General features: G+C 47.2%; 1 non-coding gene across 1 annotated transcript; it reads left to right on the top strand.

The window, feature by feature from the left end:
* Nucleotides 1–17,461: 17,461 nt before the first annotated feature.
* On the top strand, nucleotides 17,462–17,568 carry LOC148803029 (small nucleolar RNA R71). The gene has a single exon (XR_016081699.1). It is a non-coding gene; the product is annotated as a small nucleolar RNA R71 (small nucleolar RNA).
* The last annotated feature ends 2,406 nt before the right edge of the window (nucleotides 17,569–19,974 follow it).

A 19,974-nucleotide genomic window follows, 5' to 3' on the forward strand; every position in this document is an offset into this window, starting at 1 on the left:
AAAAAAAAAATTCTTTTGATCTTCATTGCTGATTTCTTTAACTGTTAGTTGATTTCAGTTCTGTACAAATCTGCATATAGTACTCTATTTTAGACTTTGGTTGCTGTTTTGGCCTTGGCAGTATAGCTGATTTGTAGTTCAGTGTACTTTATAAAATTCTTATAGTTCAGATCTGTGTAAATTACTCTTCATTGCTGAAATTAGAAATCTTAGGCTGCTATTCTTGTTTCAATCTTGTATATCAGTTTGGTAGTGTGCAATCTTCTTGATTTCAGTCTTGTATATCAGATTTCAGATCTGTCTATATTAGTTTTCAGCCGGCTGATTGTTCTTTTTCTTGAAGTTTTTCTTGTTAGGTAGCATTCAACTTTCTTTGCTTTGTAGATTTCTACTCTCTTAGTGTTTAACAGTTCCTCTTTCTTACGATTGTTGCTTGTTTGATAGCTTACATTCCTTGATTAGTGTACAATAGTTTCTTTACTATTTTGATAGAGGAGATGGCAGCAACCAATCATCAATGGCATTCCGAAAGAGCACAAGTTAGAAGGCAGCAAGGTCTTCACAATGTGGACACATATATAGCTTTATCTGCACAAATAGGTGCAATCAGCAGGAAAATAGATGAAATGCAGATGGAAGCCATGCATGTGAAGTCCATGACTTGTGATTGGTGTGGGGGAGGCCACATCAGCACTGCATGCCAAGTTGGCAATCAGTTTATGCAGCCTCCAGAACAGGTAAACTTTGTTGGCCACTTTCCAAGGCAGCAATACAGTCAATACCCTTGTGCCTTTAACCCCGGATGGGGAGGATACCCGAATCAGTCATGGCCAAATCAGCATGTGCCGAAGCCCTTCCCCCAAAACTTCCATTAGCCGGAACAGAAATCTAACCTAGAGGAGCTGATGACCAAGTTCATAGCTAGTGCTGAAACCAGATTTCAGAATAACAAAGCAGCAATAAAGAACTTGGAGAAGCAAGTCAGGCAGTTGGCCAATTGATTTCAGCAAGCATACTGGGCACTCTACCAGGGAGTACTGAAGTGAAGGAGAAGGCAAGGGCTGAAAACAAGGTTAGCAGGTTGGCCAACACCCTTGAGTTTTGCATACAAGAGGGAGGAGCTGCAAGGGAAGAGAATGAAAAGATGCAAGGCATGGCAGCATACCTGAATGCCAATCCACATTTTCAAGGGAAAGAGTGTCTCAAGTTGGATGGCTTGGATACCCCGCCAATACCCATAAGCAAGCCTTCAACCCAAGAGCCACCCTCCCTTGAGCTGAAGCAACCCCCTCCACCTCTAGAGTATGCTTTCTTAAAGGCTCCATCAACACTACCAGTAATCATATCAGCAGATTTGAGCCCTTTGCAAAGAGAAAAGCTGTTGAGGGTGTCTCGGGAACACATGACAGCTTTAGCTCGAAAAGTGTCATTGATGATGAGGTTGGTATATGTTTTTAGGCCAGCGGTCAGCACCTCACTAGAAGGTCGAGCTTTAGACCAAAAACAAGCGCTTGTTGGGAGGCAACCCAATTCAGATTTTTAGTCATAAACTCCCTTGTTTTTGTTTCTGCTTTTCTTATTCATATTAGTTGAGTTTAGTTAGTATTTATATAGGATGTTAATTAAATAAGTTGTTGATCTCTCTCTGTAGTTTTATGTGATTCTTAGCAGCTAGAGGATTCCCATCACAAGAGCTATTGCAGTATTCAGAAGAAACTTCAGGGAAGTCCTCTAACCCCTCTCATTGATTGATAATGCTCTTCCTGCAATTACCTTCATTGCTGGATTTTTTTTTTTTGTTACTCTCTAACATTAGGAACATTGAGGACAATGTTCATCTTAAGTGTGGGGGAGTGAGGCTGTAGCCATGCACCTCAATCATCCCAACACACACATGCTTGCAATGACATAACCAAATAAACTAGAAAGCCCCTTAAGATCATTGTTGTTTATTAGGTGAATTCAAAGAGGGAATACAATGAGTTGAGGGAGACCACTGTATGTGTTTGCATTTATTCTTGTGAATGATATCCCACTTAGCACAAAGCATGAGGTTAAGGGAGCTGAATATGACTTTTAGCATGACCGACCCTAGCTACCCTCATGTGTAGAATGCACTTAATTGATGATCATTCGAGCTAGTTCACATCTGAACTGTTAATGCATGAGGTTCAATAACTAAAAAAGAAAGAAAAAAAAAACAAAAAAAAAAGTGTGAGATGGAGCATAAAATGCACTCACACCAAAAGAAGAAAGAAGAAAATACCCCGTGTGAGATGGAGCATAAAATGCACTCACACTGAAAGAAAAAAAAAGAGAAAATGCCCCGTGTGAGATGGAGCATAAAATGCACTCACACCAAAATTGTGGTTGAACACTCAGATAGATGTAGTGATAGATTTGAAACCAAGCTCATAGTAATGGTTAATTTTAGAGGTCAAGGTGCTGATTTGCATGATGAATGAAAGTGAATGTTGAAGCATGAAGAACCTCATATTCTACCTTTCCTTAGATCTTATGTATGTGATAAGAATGGTAGTTCATAGGAATGGAGCAGAATACTTACACAAATTTCCCGACCACTCAATGCATCCTCCTCCTAAAAATTCATCCGGTAAATGGTGAGAATAAGGGGGGATGATCAGTTTATGGGTTATGTCTTCGCTTGAGGACAAGCAAAAGCTTAAGTGTGGGGGTGTTTGATGTGTGCACAATTTACATATAAATTCTGGTGTTTATGCATGGTTTTGATGCTGATTTGTGTGAATTCTTACCCCAATTTAGCTTGATTTCAGGAAATTGTCAAAGGGGACAAGTCTAGGGAAAAAGAGCATAAAACCATGCTAAAGGAAGCCAAATAGAAGGTGATACAGCCCAACTGAGAGCAAGGCCCAGCCGAGAGGTCAAAGGAGGGCCATTCGGCCCATGCAGCCCATGCTGCACTCTTTGGGAAAGCCCAAAGAGAGAGAACAACCGAAGCTCTCCAATGGAGCCTATACGGCCCAGCAATGAGGAGGCCCATTTGCAGATCAAGAGCAGCCCAAAGTGCAGCCCAAGGAGCCTAAAAGTGGGAAACTTTCTAATAGAGAGAAAGGAGGCGTTAAGTGAAAAACAAGGCTAATCGGGTAATTTTGGATAATTTCGGCATCGCATAGTAATTTGGGCATAACTCTCTCATCCAGACTCCAATTGAGATGATTCAAGATGAGTTGGAAAGAGAAGGAAAAGTTATAGAACTTTAATGTTTTGAGTTTTGATAGAAACAGACTGGATCGATGTCAAAATCGAGCCCGAATTATCTGGAACCGCATTGTAGAACTTTCTAGATGAGAGAACTTTCTAGAGGAGAGAACTTTCTAGATGAGAGAACTTTCTAGAAGGGAGAACTTTCTAGAGGAGGAATGGGGCTAAGGAGAAGGATATAAAAGGAGAAGAGAGCCAAGGGAAAAGGGGTCCAACACCTGATTTCAAGCTCTCCTTGAGTTCTTGTTCTAAGAGAGAAGAAGAGAGAGATAGGCGCAAGAGAGGAGAAGAGAGGAGGAACAAGCAGCTTCAAGAGAAGAAGCTGAATTCGAAGGGGGAGAAAGCAATTGGAGATCAAGGTTTCATCCTCACTTGATTTCTGCAAAAATTGGTAATCGAATTCAGCTAAGATTTATGTAATTTCTCCATCAAATTTTCCTTTCTTGCTGTTGCTGTAATCAAAGCATGTATTATGTAAATTCAATTCTGTAATTTGTTTTCTAAGTTCATTCGAGTAAAGTAGATTCAATCTTGAAGTTTCTTGTTTGGAATATCAATTGTAGATTGTTGGCCGAACTGCTATTCTAAAATCTCAGATCTGAAATTTCAGATCATGAATTTACAAGGTCTGAATTGCTATTTTCCAATCTCAGATCTGTAAATTCAGATCATGAAATGGTGAGATCCGAACTGCTATTCTATAAAATCATATCTGTGATTCCAGATCATGAACTTGTAATACATGAATTACTTGAGAAAGAATTCAGTTAGCTATAATTCAGTCTGGCCGAATTGTTCCTCTTTCTTGGAATTCCTAGAGTGCTTGAGAAAGACACTAAGATTTCAGATCTACCAATCAAGAGCCGAATTGAGTGCAAGGTTAGAGATAACTTGCACAATTCGGTTGGTGTTCATTCAGCTGAGTTGATGATCATACAACTGAAATGAAGCCCTAGAATTGCTAGATCTGAATGCATGCATGGTGATTAGATCCTTGATAGAGATATAAGGATCATCACTCATGCATAGATTGAACATGCGCTCGAGAGAGGCTGTTCATTGCTTTGGGATTTCACCAAACCAAGGCTGAATCCTATTCTACTCGAATTGCCTAGAAAACTAGTTGTTGAATTTATTTTTTCTATGCATCTTTAGCTTGTCTCCTCACTTGCATACAAGGTGTTTGGTCCAATGTGTTAGAAATAACTTTGTAGTTAGAATTTCAGATTTTCATTAGTTTTACATTTCGGCTGATCAGATAACAGTAGACTAATTTATTACTAGTAGTTGCTACATAAGTCCTCATGGAAACGATACTCTACTCACTACTCTATTACTTGAGCGGCTAGTGCACTTGCTATGTCACAATGAGCCATACATCAAGTTTTTGGATTTCGGTTCTAACTGATGGAAGTTTTGGTGGAAAGGCTTAGGTGCATGTTGATTCTGCCATGGCTGATTCAGGTGGCCTCTCCATCCAGGGTTATGGGCATGATGGTACTGATTTCCTGGCTGTCTTGTAAAGTTGCCCTCAAGCAAAGACTTCAGCCATAAACTGAACATTCCCCCCTTCTGTTCTCACTATTTACCTGGTGAACTTTTTAAGATAGAAATGCATTGACTAGTTGGGGAACTGTTGTAAGTGCTCAACTATTATTCTTGTAAATTACCGATTAACATATATAAGATCTGATGAAGGAAGATTTGGCCCGACCTCGCAAATCACGGCACGTGGCAAAAAAGGCAAATAGCTCGGAACTCAAGACCATACCGAGGGTACAAACGCCAAAGGGAAGGGACCAGCAGGCCCGAGCTCCCTACTTAGAGCTCGAACTCCCTAGCGAGAGGCCTGAGGCCCGAGCTCCCTACTTAGAGCTCAGACTCCCTAGCAAGAGGCCCGAGCTCCCTACTTAGAGCCCAGACTCCCTAGCAAGAGGCCCGAGCTCCCTACTTAGAGCTCGAACTCCCTAGCAAGAGCCCCGAGCTCCCTACTTAGTGCCCGAGCTCCCTACCTAGAGTTCGAACTCCCTAGCAAGAGGCCCGAACTCCCTACTTAGTGATCGGACTCCCTGCGAGGAGCCCGAACTCTCCCTTTTGACCCCATCACACAAAGCAGAGATCCGAACGGTACCGTCTTATGACAATTCGGGGCCTCCCCTTCTCGAAACTCGAGACTTCGCCTTACGCATCACTCCAGGCACGTCGCTTCCGGAGCATTGAACTGGATGAACCACGCCGTACCTGACACCGAGGGAGTCCGTATCCAGGGGCGGCGCACTGACTGACTTGGGATCTGACGCTTGACGGCCGCATTCCCAACGGCCACCTGCCACCATCACCTGTCACCACTGCCTCCAATTACAGAGACGGCTCTGACAAAAGGAGCAGCAACGGTTCTGCCTCAGTAGAGGCGATGGCACCCGGACTGGCAGAAGCACGGAAATACTCATTTCCGACCTGACAGGAGTCTAGGAGTGAGTGCGCGAGGTGGTTATAAAAGGCGCTCCACCCCCAAAGAGGAGGTATGCAAAAAAACCTTGTGCTATCTGGTTTATCTTGCCTTTGAAAGATCCTAACTTAAGCTTCGGAGCCTTTACACCGGGTTCTCCCCGGAGCTTCTTCATCTCCTACATTTCAGGTCCCCGCTACCCAATTCAGAGGCAAGGTCATTGACAGTTAAGACCAGCCGGATTGCGCATCATCAATTGGCACTGTTTGTGGGAACGCTTCAAAAAGCCTCCCTCCAAATTCTCATACCCCCTTTTTTCCTTCAAAAAACCCAACACTCATGGCCTCTTCCAGCAATGTCGGACGCGGCACGGAGACAAACACCACCGGGGAACAGCTTCAAGTTCCCGTGGTGTGCGTTGGATAGTTCACCATCCCCCTTTCGGTGGATGGAATCCCTAGTTTGAATGCACCACAAGCGGTGGTGCCCGTAAACCTTCCTGCCACAAGCATCCCCTTCCCTCCCCCTATTGAGACAACCTTCACTGAACCGACTGCCGTCCCTCTAGCAGCCAGCCAAAACTGGTTGGACAACCTGATGCAGTGCATGCGGGCAATGCAAACCCAAATGCAACGGTTCCAACAACACCAGCTTCACCAGCACCAAGTGTTGCACAACATCTCCCAGTATCATTATCAACAGCAGTTCCCCCAACTGCCACTGAACCAATCACTACTTCCACCTTGCCACCCTGCTCCGAGACCGGTCAAGGCCTCCCCGCAGGATGGGCGCCCCCACAAAGGAAAGGCCTCCGGGCCCCAGAACCCCCCTAACAGCTAGGCCTTGTCCCCAGGCCGAAGAGAGAGGAAAGTCATCCCCGTCTCGCAGCTCGTAGGCGGGTCGGGAACTTCTCCCACGAGATCGGCACCTCGGCACCTTGGCGCTCCAAGCCCGAGTTCCCCCTTATGGAAAACCGATTCGGTGCACTGGCAGCACCAGACTACCAGCATTCCGAGCCCATCAAGTTCGGCAACACGGAGGCCAGCAGCGCCAGTACAAGGCCCACTCAACAGCGGAGGCGCCGACGAAGTCGCCGAACCGCCACCCGTGTCCTGTTAGAGCTCAGAGGCAAAGAAGAGACGAGCTCGGATGAGATAGGAGTTGCCCTGACTCTCTCAGTTCCTTCTCCCCTCGCATTAGAACTCTTAGCGGTCCCCTTGCCCAAAGATTTCAAGCTCCCACCTCTGGACAAGTATGACGGATCCTTGGACCCCAACGACCACGTTGACGCCTTCCAGTCTCAAATGCACCTCACCAGAGCTAGTGAATCATGCATGTGCGTGGCTTTCACCACCACCCTCCGGGGGGTAGCCCACACTTGGTACAGGAACCTGGCTCCTGGGTCGATAAAGTGCTGGGCTCAGTTCATGCAGGTCTTCACCACACACTTTGTCACCAGCAAACGGTGCCCCAGAGCAGAGGAAAGCATCTTCGGAGTAGTCCAAAGGGAAGGAGAATCCATACGGGGCTACATCAAGCGATTCAACGAAGCATGCTTGTAGATACCGCGGTTAGACCCCGCGGTGCAGCTCGCGGTGGCAAAAAGAGGGGTAACGCACAAAGAATTCAAATGGCACATGGTAGCTAACCAGTCTACAACCGTGGCCGAATTCCTCAAGCTCGCGGACAAGTTCATGAGGACGGAGGAAGAAATCAACCAACGAACCGAGGGCCGAAATGAGAAAAGAAAGAGGGAAATCCGAACGAACCAGTCGTTCCGAGCTCCCCTAGTAGTTCGGACGGATTACACGTCACTGAACACAAGGCGGACCGAGATCTTAATGACGATCAAGGATGCCCCATACGTGAAGTGGCCACCTCGCCTGAAGGGAAATCCGAACGAAAGAAATAAGAATTTGTACTGTAGTTTCCATAGAGACCATGGTCACAGTACCGAGCAGTGTAATAATCTCCGAGACGAGATAGAGGGGCTCATCCGTCGCGGATACTTGAGAAACTTTGTACAGCACAACAATAATAGCAATAAGGCAGATCGGACAGGGGAGCACGGAAAGGATGCCCCCGAATCTAGCAGCAGGCCTGCCGAACCGTTACAGCGACAGCCTCCGGTGGAGAGGCCAGTTCGGGGAACCATCCATGTAATTGTGGGAGGTTCGGTGGTAGCAGGATGTACCTCGGCAGCAGCCCGAACTTCAGTTCGTGAGGCGGTCCTCGAGGAGCGGAACCCTCCAAAGAGACCAAAGACCGAAGAACCAATCTTCTTCACGGAGGACGACGCACGAGGAGTCCGCTACCCCCATGATGACGCGCTTGTCATTAAACTAAGGATCAGTGACTTCGAGGTCAGACGTGTACTCGTAGATTCGGGCAGCTCGGTGGACATCCTCTTCAAATCAGCGTTTGACCGGCTACAGCTACGGAGGAGCGAACTGAAGCCCGCAAACACTCCCCTAGTGGGTTTCAGCGGAGAGGAAGTCGGGCCCCTCGGAAAAATAATAGTACCTGTGGAAGTCGGCACATGGCCTTGTGCGGTCAGACTCAACCATGACTTCCTGGTGGTCGCGACCTTCTCCCCATACAATGCCATATTAGGACGGCCGATCACGCATATCCTACGGGCGGTGGTCTCCACCTACTATTTGGCCATGAAGTTCCCTACGGACTTCGGTGTGGGGGTAGCGCGGGGCGACCAGCTCGAGTCCCGCAAGTGTTATGTTGCCACCCTGAAGTGAAAAACCAAGGCGGCTGGCAACCTCGATCTGGAGTGGCCTGCGGAGCAAGGCGAGGAACGAGCTTCGCCCACAGAAGAAACAGTCGCAATCCCGACTTCGGCTGCAGACCCGGCTCGCACACTCCAGATCGGTGCTTCCGTCAAAGAACCCTTACGGACCGAACTAGTGAGTTTTTTACTTCAAAATTTAGATATTTTTGCATGGTCCGCGGCCGATATGCCCGGTATTGACCCTGGCCTTATAACTCACAAACTTAACACTGACCCTATGGTCAGACCCGTTAGACAGAAGAAACGCAACTTAGCCCCAGAACGTTGGAGGGCGGTCGACGAGGAGGTCGAGAAGCTCCTCACAGCAGACTTCATAAGGGAAGTCCATTACCCGAGCTGGGTGGCCAACCCTGTGCTAGTAAAAAAGGCGAACGGCAAGTGGCGCATGTGCATCGACTACACCGACCTGATCCGAGCTTGCCCGAAAGATTGCTTCCCCCTCCTCAGAATTGACCGCCTAGTGGACGCGACCTCGGGACATGAGTTGCTGAGCTTCCTAGACGCCTACTCAGGCTACAACCAAATCCGGATGGACCAGTCCGATGAGGAAAAAACCAGCTTCATAACCGAGTTCGGTTTGTACTGTTACAAGGTCATGCTCTTCTGATTAAAAAATGCCGGGGCGACCTTCCAAAGACTTGTAAATAGGCTATTTCGGCCCCTGATTGGCACGAAGATAGAGTGTTATGTAGACGACATGGTCGTCAAGACGCAGTTTTCACAAGAATTAATACAAGACTTAGATTCTGTCTTCCAAATCCTACGTCAGTTTAGCATGAAATTGAACCCCAACAAATGTGTCTTTGGCGTCACCTCGGGCAAATTCCTAGGCTACATTGTCAATCGGTGTGGTATTGAGGCCAACCCGGACAAGATAAAAGCCATCCTAGATATGAAACCACCTCGGAAAGTAAAAGAAGTTCAGAGGCTAAACGGCCGCATAGCCGCCCTAAGTCGCTTCATGTCCAAGTCGGCAGACCGCTACCTACCTTTCTTCAAAGCAATCAAAGGCAAAGGGTTCGAGTGGACCCAAGACTGCCAGCTCGCGTTTGACGAGCTAAAAGGTTACCTCGCCAGTGTGCCAACCTTAGCTCGGCCCGAGGAGGGCGATGTCTTAGAACTGTACCTCTCGGCAAACGACGAGGTGGTCAGTTCGGTACTAATATAGGAAACAGACCGGGTCCAGCGACCCATATATTATGTTAGTAAAATTTTGCAGGGAGTAGAGACAAGATACCCGCAGATAGAAAAGCTAGCCTATGCACTAATGATAGTAGCTCGGAAACTCCGCCCGTACTTCCAGGCTGACACTGTAATTATCCTGACTGACAAACCTCTGAGACAAGTTTTACTCAAACCCGAGGTTTCCGGTCGACTGACGAAAAGGGCCATTGAACTCAGCGAGTACGATCTCCAGTACAAGCCAAGAACTGCCATTAAGGCCCAAGCCTTGGCAGATTTTATCGTAGAATGCACGTTTAGCCTCGAAGCCTCCGAGCCGGTCGAGCCCGAGATCCCCAGTTCGGGCGAGCTCGGAGCTCCCAAGCCAATTGAGTCCGAACCCCGTGAAGTAGCAGCCAGTGTAGCATCCCTCCTGGTTAGACCAAGCGCGAACTGGGATGAGGAGCCCTGGATCCTTCACGTAGATGGCTCCTCGAACCAGCAAGGCAACGGGGCTGGAATAATGCTACACGGCCCGAGCGGAACAAAGTTGGAATACGCACTACGCTTTGAGTTCGTGGCATCCAACAACGAGGCGGAGTACGAGGCACTGATACCCGGGCTGAACCTAGCGCACAAGGTTGGAGCAAAGCACGTAGTTATCTGCAGTGATTCCCAGCTCGTGGTCAACCAAGTTACAGGCGAATACGAAGCGCGCGAGCTCACAATGATTGCATACTTGGCAAAGGTAAAGGAGGCTCTGCTCAACTTCCAGTCACACTTCATCAAGCAAATCCCGAGGTCAGAGAACACTGAGGCCGACGCCCTGTCCCGACTAGCCAGCACGAGCCAGAACACCATGAGGACCGTGTATGTAGAGGACTTACCTCGGCCCAGCATTCTCGGTGGGGCAGAAGAGGTTGCTCCCATCACTGAAGCAGAGCCGAGTTGGATCGACCCACTTGCGAGCTTCCTGTTAGACGGAACCCTCCCGCGGACCGCAACGCAGCCAAGAGGATGCAGCGCCAGGCAGCCAAATACGTTATGATAGACGAACGGTTGTACCGACGATCCTACACGCTCCCCTACCTGCGATGCTTGCACCCAGCCGAAGCCGAGCTGGTACTCCGCGACACTCATGGAGGCTTGTATGGCGGACACTTGGGGGGCAGAGCCCTCGCCCAAAAGGCACTTCGACAAGGATACTACTGGCCAACGATGAAGACAGAGGCCATCGAGCTCGTCAGAAAATGAGACAAGTGTCAGAAGCATGCCAATATCCACCACCAGCCCGCTGCCGACCTCAAATAGCTCACCAGTCCATGGCTCTTCGCCCAATGGGGCATCGACCTTCTAGGACCATTCCCACCAGCGACAGGCGGGAGAAAATTCCTAGTGGTGGCAGTAAATTACTTCACAAAGTAGATAGAAGTTGAACCTCTAGCAATGGTTACAACCCGAAACGTACAGAACTTCTTTTGGAAGAACATAGTATGTCGCTTCGGGCTACCTTGGGTACTGATCTCCGACAACGGAAAACAATTCGAGGATATCAAGTTCCAAAATGGTGCCAAAATATGGGAATCCGTCAAAACTTCACGTCGGTCACACACCCGCAGGCAAACGGTCAGACAGAAGTAATGAACAGAGCCATCCTCCGCGGACTGAAAGCACGACTAGACCAAGCTAAAGGGTTGTGGGTAGACGAGCTACCAAGTGTTCTATGGGCTCACCGAACCACAGAAAAAACCGCCACAGGAGAGACCCCCTTTAACCTCACCTACGGCACCGAGGCGGTAATCCTGGCGGAAATCGAAGTACCTACGCTGCGACTAGAGGCATACGACGAACAGACAAACGAAGGCGAGTTACGCACCAACCTCGACCAACTGGACGAGGTGAGAGACCTCGCGCACATCCGAGCTGCGGCCTACCAGCAAAAGGTAGCTCGGTATTATAACACGCGAGTAAAGAAGAGGAACTTCCGCGTCGGCGACCTGGTTCTCCGTAAGGTCATGGTGCCCAAACCCGGCGTAGGGAAACTTGGGCCAAATTGGGAAGGACCCTACAGAGTAAAGAAAGCACTCGGGGGGGGCATACGAGCTCGAAACCCTAGAGGGAAAACAAGTACCCCGAGCATGGAACATTGTCAACCTAAGGCGATACTACCTATAGAACGCCAAGCGAAATGGGTAAAATCACCACCAAAGCCTACGGGCTAGGATGCCGAGCTAACGAAGGAATCTCGGCACAAGCAAAGAAAACAGACCGGACGTATAGTCAGCTCGGCAAATACATTCAGTTTGGCAAATATGCTCAGTTTGGGAGAGAACAACAAGCACTTAAACAAATCATTCTATTCCAAAAGTAGGGTAATACAAAAAAAAAAAAAAAATTTACAAGCCAGGAGATATTTCATCATCGTCTGAAGGCACTTCGACAAAACCCGAAGGCCCCGCCTCACCCTCGGAGTCTGGCTCGGCGTCAGCAGCATTAGCCATCTCTTGAGTTATGCGCGAAGTGGATATGGCGCTAACATCGAGCTCGGGGTATGTATTCTGGATCATCCACTGGCTTAGCTTAAAACCCCTCCTATATGAATCCACCATCAGATCGTCAAAACCCGGTGAAGCGATGTACTCTTCGACGGCCTTCTTCTTGGCATCTTCGATACCTTGGGAGAAGATCTGCGTCCTCTCCCTGATGTCCTCCTGAAGATACTCAACCTGATGCTGTAGATCCAGCCTCAAGTCCGCCATGTGCTTCACCACCACTCCCATGGTCTTGGCATCTCTCTGAGACCTCGCCTGCCTAATCCGGGAAAATCGAGCAGTCTCTTTGGCAGCACGTGCAATCTCTTCAGCAGCATGAGCAGTCTCTTCAGCAGCACGAGCAGTAGCTTCAGCAGCATGAGCGGCTTCCTCGGCCGCACGACGAGCCTCTTCGGCAGCTCGCGCCTGCCTCGAGCTCCTCTCCACCTGAGCCGCCAAGGCGTGAATGGAAGAATTTACCTGCCAAAAGAGAGACCGAATGATCAAAAGAACCAACAAAACAAAAGCCAAAGAGCTAAAAAAGGAGAACACTTACCACCATAGTGTGGGTAACGGCACGACAGGCCACTTGGTGCAGAGGGAGATCAGTCCATGCTGCGACCTCCTCGGGGAAGATGGCCTCTTTACTCTTTTGAAGAGCGTAGGTCGGCGTCAGCACGCTCCTAAAATCCCCCGGGCCCCCGAGCCCGAAGGACCAGCTCGCGTATGAGCAGACCCGGAGTAAGCAGGAGCACCCGAGTATGTAGGAGCCCCTGTGTATGTAGTCTCAGCATAAGGGCCCCCCGCTGGCTCCTGCATCGGAGGGACCATCTCGGGCCCCCTGTGCGGATCTTCTGGCTGGTAGCCCGGCACCTCGGACTCCGCATCCTGAGGCACCTCGGCGCGAGTTCGCTTGGCAACCCGCTTTCTCCTCTTCATACCTTGAAACAAGTGTCCACCTCGGGTCCCTCGCGAATCCATCACACCTGCGAAAAGAGGTTCGCCATCAGTAAAAAGCAAGAAAGACAGCAAGATAAGAGTCTCCAAGTGAAGGACCTACCGGAGCTCAGGCCGGCCGCAATAAGCTTGGCCTCCGTCAGATACTGTTCACACTTCAGCCCAAGCCACGCCCATTGCTGGAGGCCCTTCGCTGTCTCCTTGTCAAGCATAACCCCGGAGTCGGGAGCGGCCATTCCCCACCCGGTCTGAAAAGGCCACCCGAGCACACTTCGCACCCCAAAATAGTCCCGCTTCCATGTTGGGACCTTGTTGGGGAGCTCGTGTAAAAGCTTAAAACCCGGGCGAGGAGACAGTTTGTAAGCCCGCCTGCGCTCGGGAAGAGGACCCGCTTGCTTCTTGAGCATCAAGATTGAAGAAAAAATCTCCAAGTCCAACGGAAAGCTCTCGTCACAGAAAAGGGAGATTGTCCCCACCAAGTTTCGAATAGAGTTCGGGTGAAGCTAGCCAACTGTCACGCCGAAGTGGTTCAAGACTTCAACGAAGAGGGGGTGGAAAGGCAATCGCAGCCCCGCGGCGAGCTGCTCCCGGAATATTATGATCTCATCAGGACCATGTTCCCAAGGAAAGCTACCCGATGGTATGAAATAAGCATACTCCTCGGGCAAGTTATAGTAAGTAATGAGGGATTGGAGCCCCTCAGGCGTCATGGTCGAAGGGCCGAACTTGTCTAACATCCAACCCCGGCAAGAGGTGGACGCCAAACTACCCGAAGCACCACGGCCTACAGGCTCGAACTCTTCCTCGAGCTCTACCTCTGGCTCGCTAAGGCTATCGGGGGATGCAACTTGGTTCGTAGAACCTGCATCAGACCCGCTGAAATGACTATTTGAGCCATCCGAGCTAGACATTGGGAGTAGACCAAGAAAGTACTCACCCGAATGAAAGCTATAGACCACAGGAGCTCAGACGAACGGAAGACCTTGAGTGCGAACTGGAAAAACTTGGACGCGAACTGGATGCGAACTGAAACTCAGACGCGAGCTCGAGAGATACAAAAGCGACAACGAAACGGGGTCCCCCCCCCTCCCCGCTATTTATGCACACAGTGACCAAAAGGCAACGGCTCAGATCAAAGCCAATCCGACGGCCTACGACCGCCCTGACCGCACGTCACCCGAAACCGAGACGTGATTGGCGCACGTCTTTCTGAAACTGACAGCGACGGCGCGCACCTTTTCGAAACTGACGGAACGTCAGCGCACGTCTCAGAAAAGACGGCAGCGGCACGTCCTTTTCAAATTTGAAAAAGCGCCCGCTTCCGCGCCCCCAAGTGGCGTGCCCCCCCTTTTTTTTCAAAATTCAAAGCAAAGCGCGCGCACCGCCACATCTAGCAACATTCAGGCAGGCCAACATGCTTCTCGCATAAATGGACGCTCGAAGAAACCCAAGAAACCTTGACAAACGCACCTCGCGCCAGCAGAACCAAGGTTCAGAGTGCAGAACAAATCTACCTGACACTTGCGAACTCCCCACGCCAGGGCAAGACCTTAGCACGAGGAGTGGGGGGCAATTGATGAAGGAAGATTTGGCCCGACCTCACAAATCACGGCACGTGGCAAAAAAGGCAAGCAGCTCGAAACTCAAGACCATACCGAGGGTACAAATGCCAATGGGAAGGGACTAGCAGGCCCGAGCTCCCTACTTAGAGCTCGAACTCCCTAGCGAGAGGCCCGAGGCCCGAGCTCCCTACTTAGAGCTCGGACTCCCTAGCAAGAGGCCCGAGCTCCCTACTTAGAGCCCAGACTCCCTAGCAAGAGGCCCGAGCTCCCTACTTAGAGCTCAAACTCCCTAGCAAGAGGCCTGAGCTCCCTACTTAGTGCCCGAGCTCCCTACTTAGTGCCCGAGCTCCCTACCTAGAGTTCGAACTCCCTAGCAAGATGCCCGAACTCCCTACTTAGTGATCGGACTCCCTGCGAGGAACCCGAACTCTCCCTTTTGACCCCGTCACACAGAGCAGAGACCCGAACAGGCCCGTCTTATGAAAATTCGGGGCCTCCCCTTCTCCAAACTCGAGACTTCGCCTTACGCATCACTCCAGGCACGTCGCTTCCGGAGCATTGAACTAGATGAACCACGCCGTACCTGACACCGAGGGAGTCCGTATCCAGGGGTGGCGCACTGACTGAATTGGGATCTGACGCTTGACAGCCGCATTCCCAACGGCCACCTGCCACCGTCACCTATCACCACTGCCTCCAATTACAGAGACGGCTCCAACAAAAGGAGCAGCGACGGTTCTGCCTCAGTAGAGGCGATGGCGCCCGGACTGGCTGAAGCACGGAAATACTCATTCCCAACCTAACAGGAGTCTAGGAGTGAGTGCGCGAGGTGGTTATAAAAGGCGCTCCGCCCCCAAAGAGGAGGTATGCAAAAAAACCTTGCGCTATCTGGTTTATCTTGCCTTTGAAAGATCCTAACTTAAGCTTCGGAGCCTTTACACCGGGTTCTCCCCGGAGCTTCTTCATCTCCTACGTTTCAGGTCCCCGCTACCCGATTCAGAGGCAAGGTCATTAACAGATAAGACCGGCCGGATTGCGCATCATCAAGATCCAAGGAAAGGAAAATATGAATTTCATCAAAGTCCAGCCTTCACTCCCAATCAATATATAATTCAGCTCCTTAATTATCAAAGTTAATAATCAAATTACACTAAGTTTCACATCTGTAAATTTATCTTAATGAGAGTTCAACTTAGTATGCCCACTTGGACCTCAACTGTCACCATCATTACTTATTTCTAGGGGTGAGTGCATTTTATGCTCCATCTCACCCTTTTTTTTTTGTGTGAGTGCATTTTATGCTCCATCTCACACTGGTCACATGCTTGAGGTAGATAAAAAGACTCGTATTCTGAGTTGCTAGTTATACTATTCAACTCAAAATAGCGGAGTCATTTTGGGTTGAATCTCATGTATCAGTAATTCAGATGTGCACTAGCTTCCTTGACCATTAACAATGAAATCAAGTGCTTTCATACACATGAAGGTAATTAGGGCTAGTCATGCTGAAAGACATATTCAGCTCCCCTTTTCTCATGCATATATCAAATTGGGTTATTCACAAGAATAAAAACTTAACAAGTACATCAGTCTCCCTCAACTCATTGTATTCCTTCTTAAAAATCACCTAATAAATAGCAATGAACTTGGGAGGTTCCAGTTTACTTGGATATGTCATTGCCTGCAAATGTGTGTTGGGGTGAATGAGGTGCATGGCTTCAGCCCCCAAATTCTAGTTCTCAGGCTCACTCCCCCACACGTAAGATGAACATTGTCCTCAATGTTCGTAGTGTTAGGGAGTTACAATAAAACTAGCAAGAGCATCATCAAGTAATAAGAGGTGTTTAGAGGACTTCCCTGAAAATCATTCTTAAATTCTGCAATATGTTGTCGGTGGAAAACTTCTTCTGCTAGAAATCACTTGCAAACTAGAAGAGGAGATCAGTATCTTTATGCAATTAAATTCTAAGAAAAACTAACTAAACTTAAATGCTATGAAAAATAAAAACAGAAAACAAGTAAGACAGTTTATGACTAAGTATCTGAATTGGGAATCCTCCCAACAGCCTCTTGTTCCCTTGGGTTTACCATGGTGTTACTAGGTAAGGTACCTGGAACCCTTTCTGAAATCATCTGTGCTAGCTACCCAACCTGAGTTTCCAAGTTCCTTATCGATGTTTCGTTATTCTCAAATCTAGTTTCCGCACTAGCTATGAACTTGGTCATCAGCTCCTCCAAGTTAGATTTCGGTTCCGGCTGATGGAAGTTTTGGTGGAAAGGCTTAGGTGCATGCTGATTCTGCCATGGCTGATTCAGGTGGCCTCTCCATCCGGGGTTATGGGCATGATGGTACTGATTTCCTGGCTGTCTTGTAAAGTTGCGAACAAAGTCTACTTGTTCTGTGGACTGAAAAGACTGATTGCCAACTTGGCATTCAGTGCTATTATGGCCTCCCCCACACTTATCATACTGTACATGCATAGCTGCCATTTGCATCTCATCAAATTTTTTGCTAAGTGCTCCTATTTGTGCAGAGAGAGCTGTGTATGTATCCACATTATGAAGGCCATGCTGCTTTCTAACTGGTGTCCTTTCTGAACGCCATTGGTAGTTGTTGGTTGCCATCTCCTCGATGAGTGCATAGGCAACCTCAGGAGTCTTATTGTTTATGGAGCCCCCAGCTGCTGCTTCTAGGATGGTCTTGTTTGAATCGGTCAGACCATTATAAAATGTTTGCACCTTCAGCCAAATCGGAAGGCCATGGTGAGGAACCCTCCTTAGTAGCTCCTTGTAACGTTCCCAGGACTCATAGAGAGATTCCCCCTCTTGCTGGAAAAAGGTAGTAATATCATTCCTCATTTTTGTAGTTTTAGAGGGGGGAAAATACTTAGAGAGGAATCGGCTAGCCATTTCATCCCACGTGGCTATAGATCCTATCGGTAATGAGTTCAACCAAGCCTTGGCTTTATCCTTTAAAGAAAATGGGAATAACCTCAGCCGAATGGCATCATCACTTACCCCATTGTGTTTGAAGCTGTCATAGATTTCCAAGAAGTTAGCAATATGGGCATTCGGATCCTCATGGGCCATACCACAAAATTGAACCGTATTTTGTATCATTTGGATTATGGCCAGTTTAATTTTGAAGTTATTGGCAGCAATAGTTGGCTTGATAATGCTGGAGGCAGTCCCGGTGAGGGTGGGCTTAGCATAATCCATCATAGTTCTTTGTTCAGCCATTTCTTGTGCTTCTTGTCTGACTTGCCTAGCAGCTCTCAAACAGACACGGAGAGTCCGTTCAATCTCCGGGTCGTAAAGGATCTCCTCTAGTTCAGGTCTGCTTGTCATAAATTGTAAAGGTCAAAGCAATAAAAAGGCCAATATTCACAAAAGAAAATAAATAACTAATCTTATTACAACTGAAAATGTAGTGAATTATTGGAATACAAAAACCTACATCCTAAAATAAATAAATGCAGCTAACTAAAAGCAGATCTGAACCAACATCTTATTCAATATACAAAATTTAGTAGCAATTTACAAATTCTTAATCAGTAACCTTTGAGAGTAGAACAACAGTTTACAAATTCCTTCTCTTCACATTGCTGAAATCAGTGATGAGATTACACAGATCTGAACTGCTGAGACCTGAAATCTTAGTAGCTACTGAGAATAGTAATAAACAGATCTGAAATCTTAGCAGCTACTGAGGACAGCCATATGCGGATCAGCAGTGACTGTGTTCAGGTCTGAGCTTCAAATGGAAAGGCTACTGTGTGCTACTGAAGGTCAAAACACAGAGCTGAAATCAGTGTAAATAGGATTGTGAGATAGCAATTTAGACATCAGTTCTACACAAAATTGAGATCAGATCTGAAATCTCAGAAGCTACTGAAAACAGCAATAACAGCAGCTACTGATGCTTAGAATAGCTGTGACTGCTACTAAGATTAGATCTGAATTCGGCAGCCACTGAGAATAGTACAGTTGTGTTCAGATCTGATTGCAGAAGTGATTAGTAAGGTAATCAGATCTGAAGTCTCACTATTTTCATAAGAAAAAGCAGACCAAAAAGAGCAGAAGCTATAGCAACTATAATGAGTTCAGATCTGCAATCTGAGTTTACACCACTAACCTTAATGAGTACAGATGCTATGCATGGTTTTTACACATTCAGATCTGAAATTTATGAGGGTAAACGCATAAATCATTTACACATTCAGATCTCTTAGATTTCAGCAGCTTGAATGGCTGCCATCTACTGTGATCAGGGCTGATATGAGAATTCAGCAAGGAGAATTGGTGTATACAGATCCGAAATCAGTGGTTATGAATGGTAGCAAAGTTTCAAGTCTATATATCAGGACTGTTCTAACTTGCTTCCCATAAGACCTGCTAAATCTCAGAATTGATGTGGGTTTCAGATCTGAAATCATGGTGAATACAGGTCTGATTTCAGATCTGAAACTCTGAATTGAAAGCACCAAGTTAGAACAAAAATGCTTCATTAAGTGTTCAGATCTGATTGCAAAAGTGATAAGCAGTGAGATCAGATCTGAACCACAAAATATGCAAGCAATTATAGCAATAAGTTCAGGTCTGAATTCTATAAATCACAGTTAATGCAATCAGAACTGTACTAGCCGCCTATGCATCATTCAGCCATATATTGATAATTTTCTTTTTTTTCTTTTCTTTTGAGATGAAATAGAACACAAAGAAGTAATACAACTATACTACTGAACAAAAACAGAAACCAAATATGAAGCAATTCAGCAATAGGAAAGAAGACCAGCTTCATCAGTAATGAAAGCTATTGCATTCAAATCTGAATTCTAAGATGCAGAATTAAAAATCAGCAATGTATGCAGAGCTAAAAATCAGATTAACAGTAATAGGAAAATTCAGATCTGAATTATACTATAGATATCAGAAAATACAGATCTGAATCCTACTACAAAGGAAAGAGAATTCAGATTAACTAGTGTAGAACTAAAAGAAAAGATTACCTAAATCAGTAATGTGAGTGTGTGCAGATCTGAATAACTACATCTACCAGCTATACTACTGAATTAGAACAGCTATGTATATTTTTTTTTTCTCTGTGTATTCAGATCTGAATTCTGATTTCAACAGTGAAAAGTAATGTATACAGATCTGAACCACACCCTTTTTATCAAATATGCAAGACTAGAATGCATACTACAGAAACTAGAAAAGCAGACTTAAAATTTTTTTCTTGTGTGCTCAAATCTGCATTCTGATTTC

Source organism: Nelumbo nucifera, chromosome 1 (assembly GCF_055504915.1).
Source record: "Nelumbo nucifera cultivar China Antique chromosome 1, China Antique-T2T, whole genome shotgun sequence".
Classification (NCBI taxonomy): Eukaryota; Viridiplantae; Streptophyta; class Magnoliopsida; order Proteales; family Nelumbonaceae; genus Nelumbo; species Nelumbo nucifera.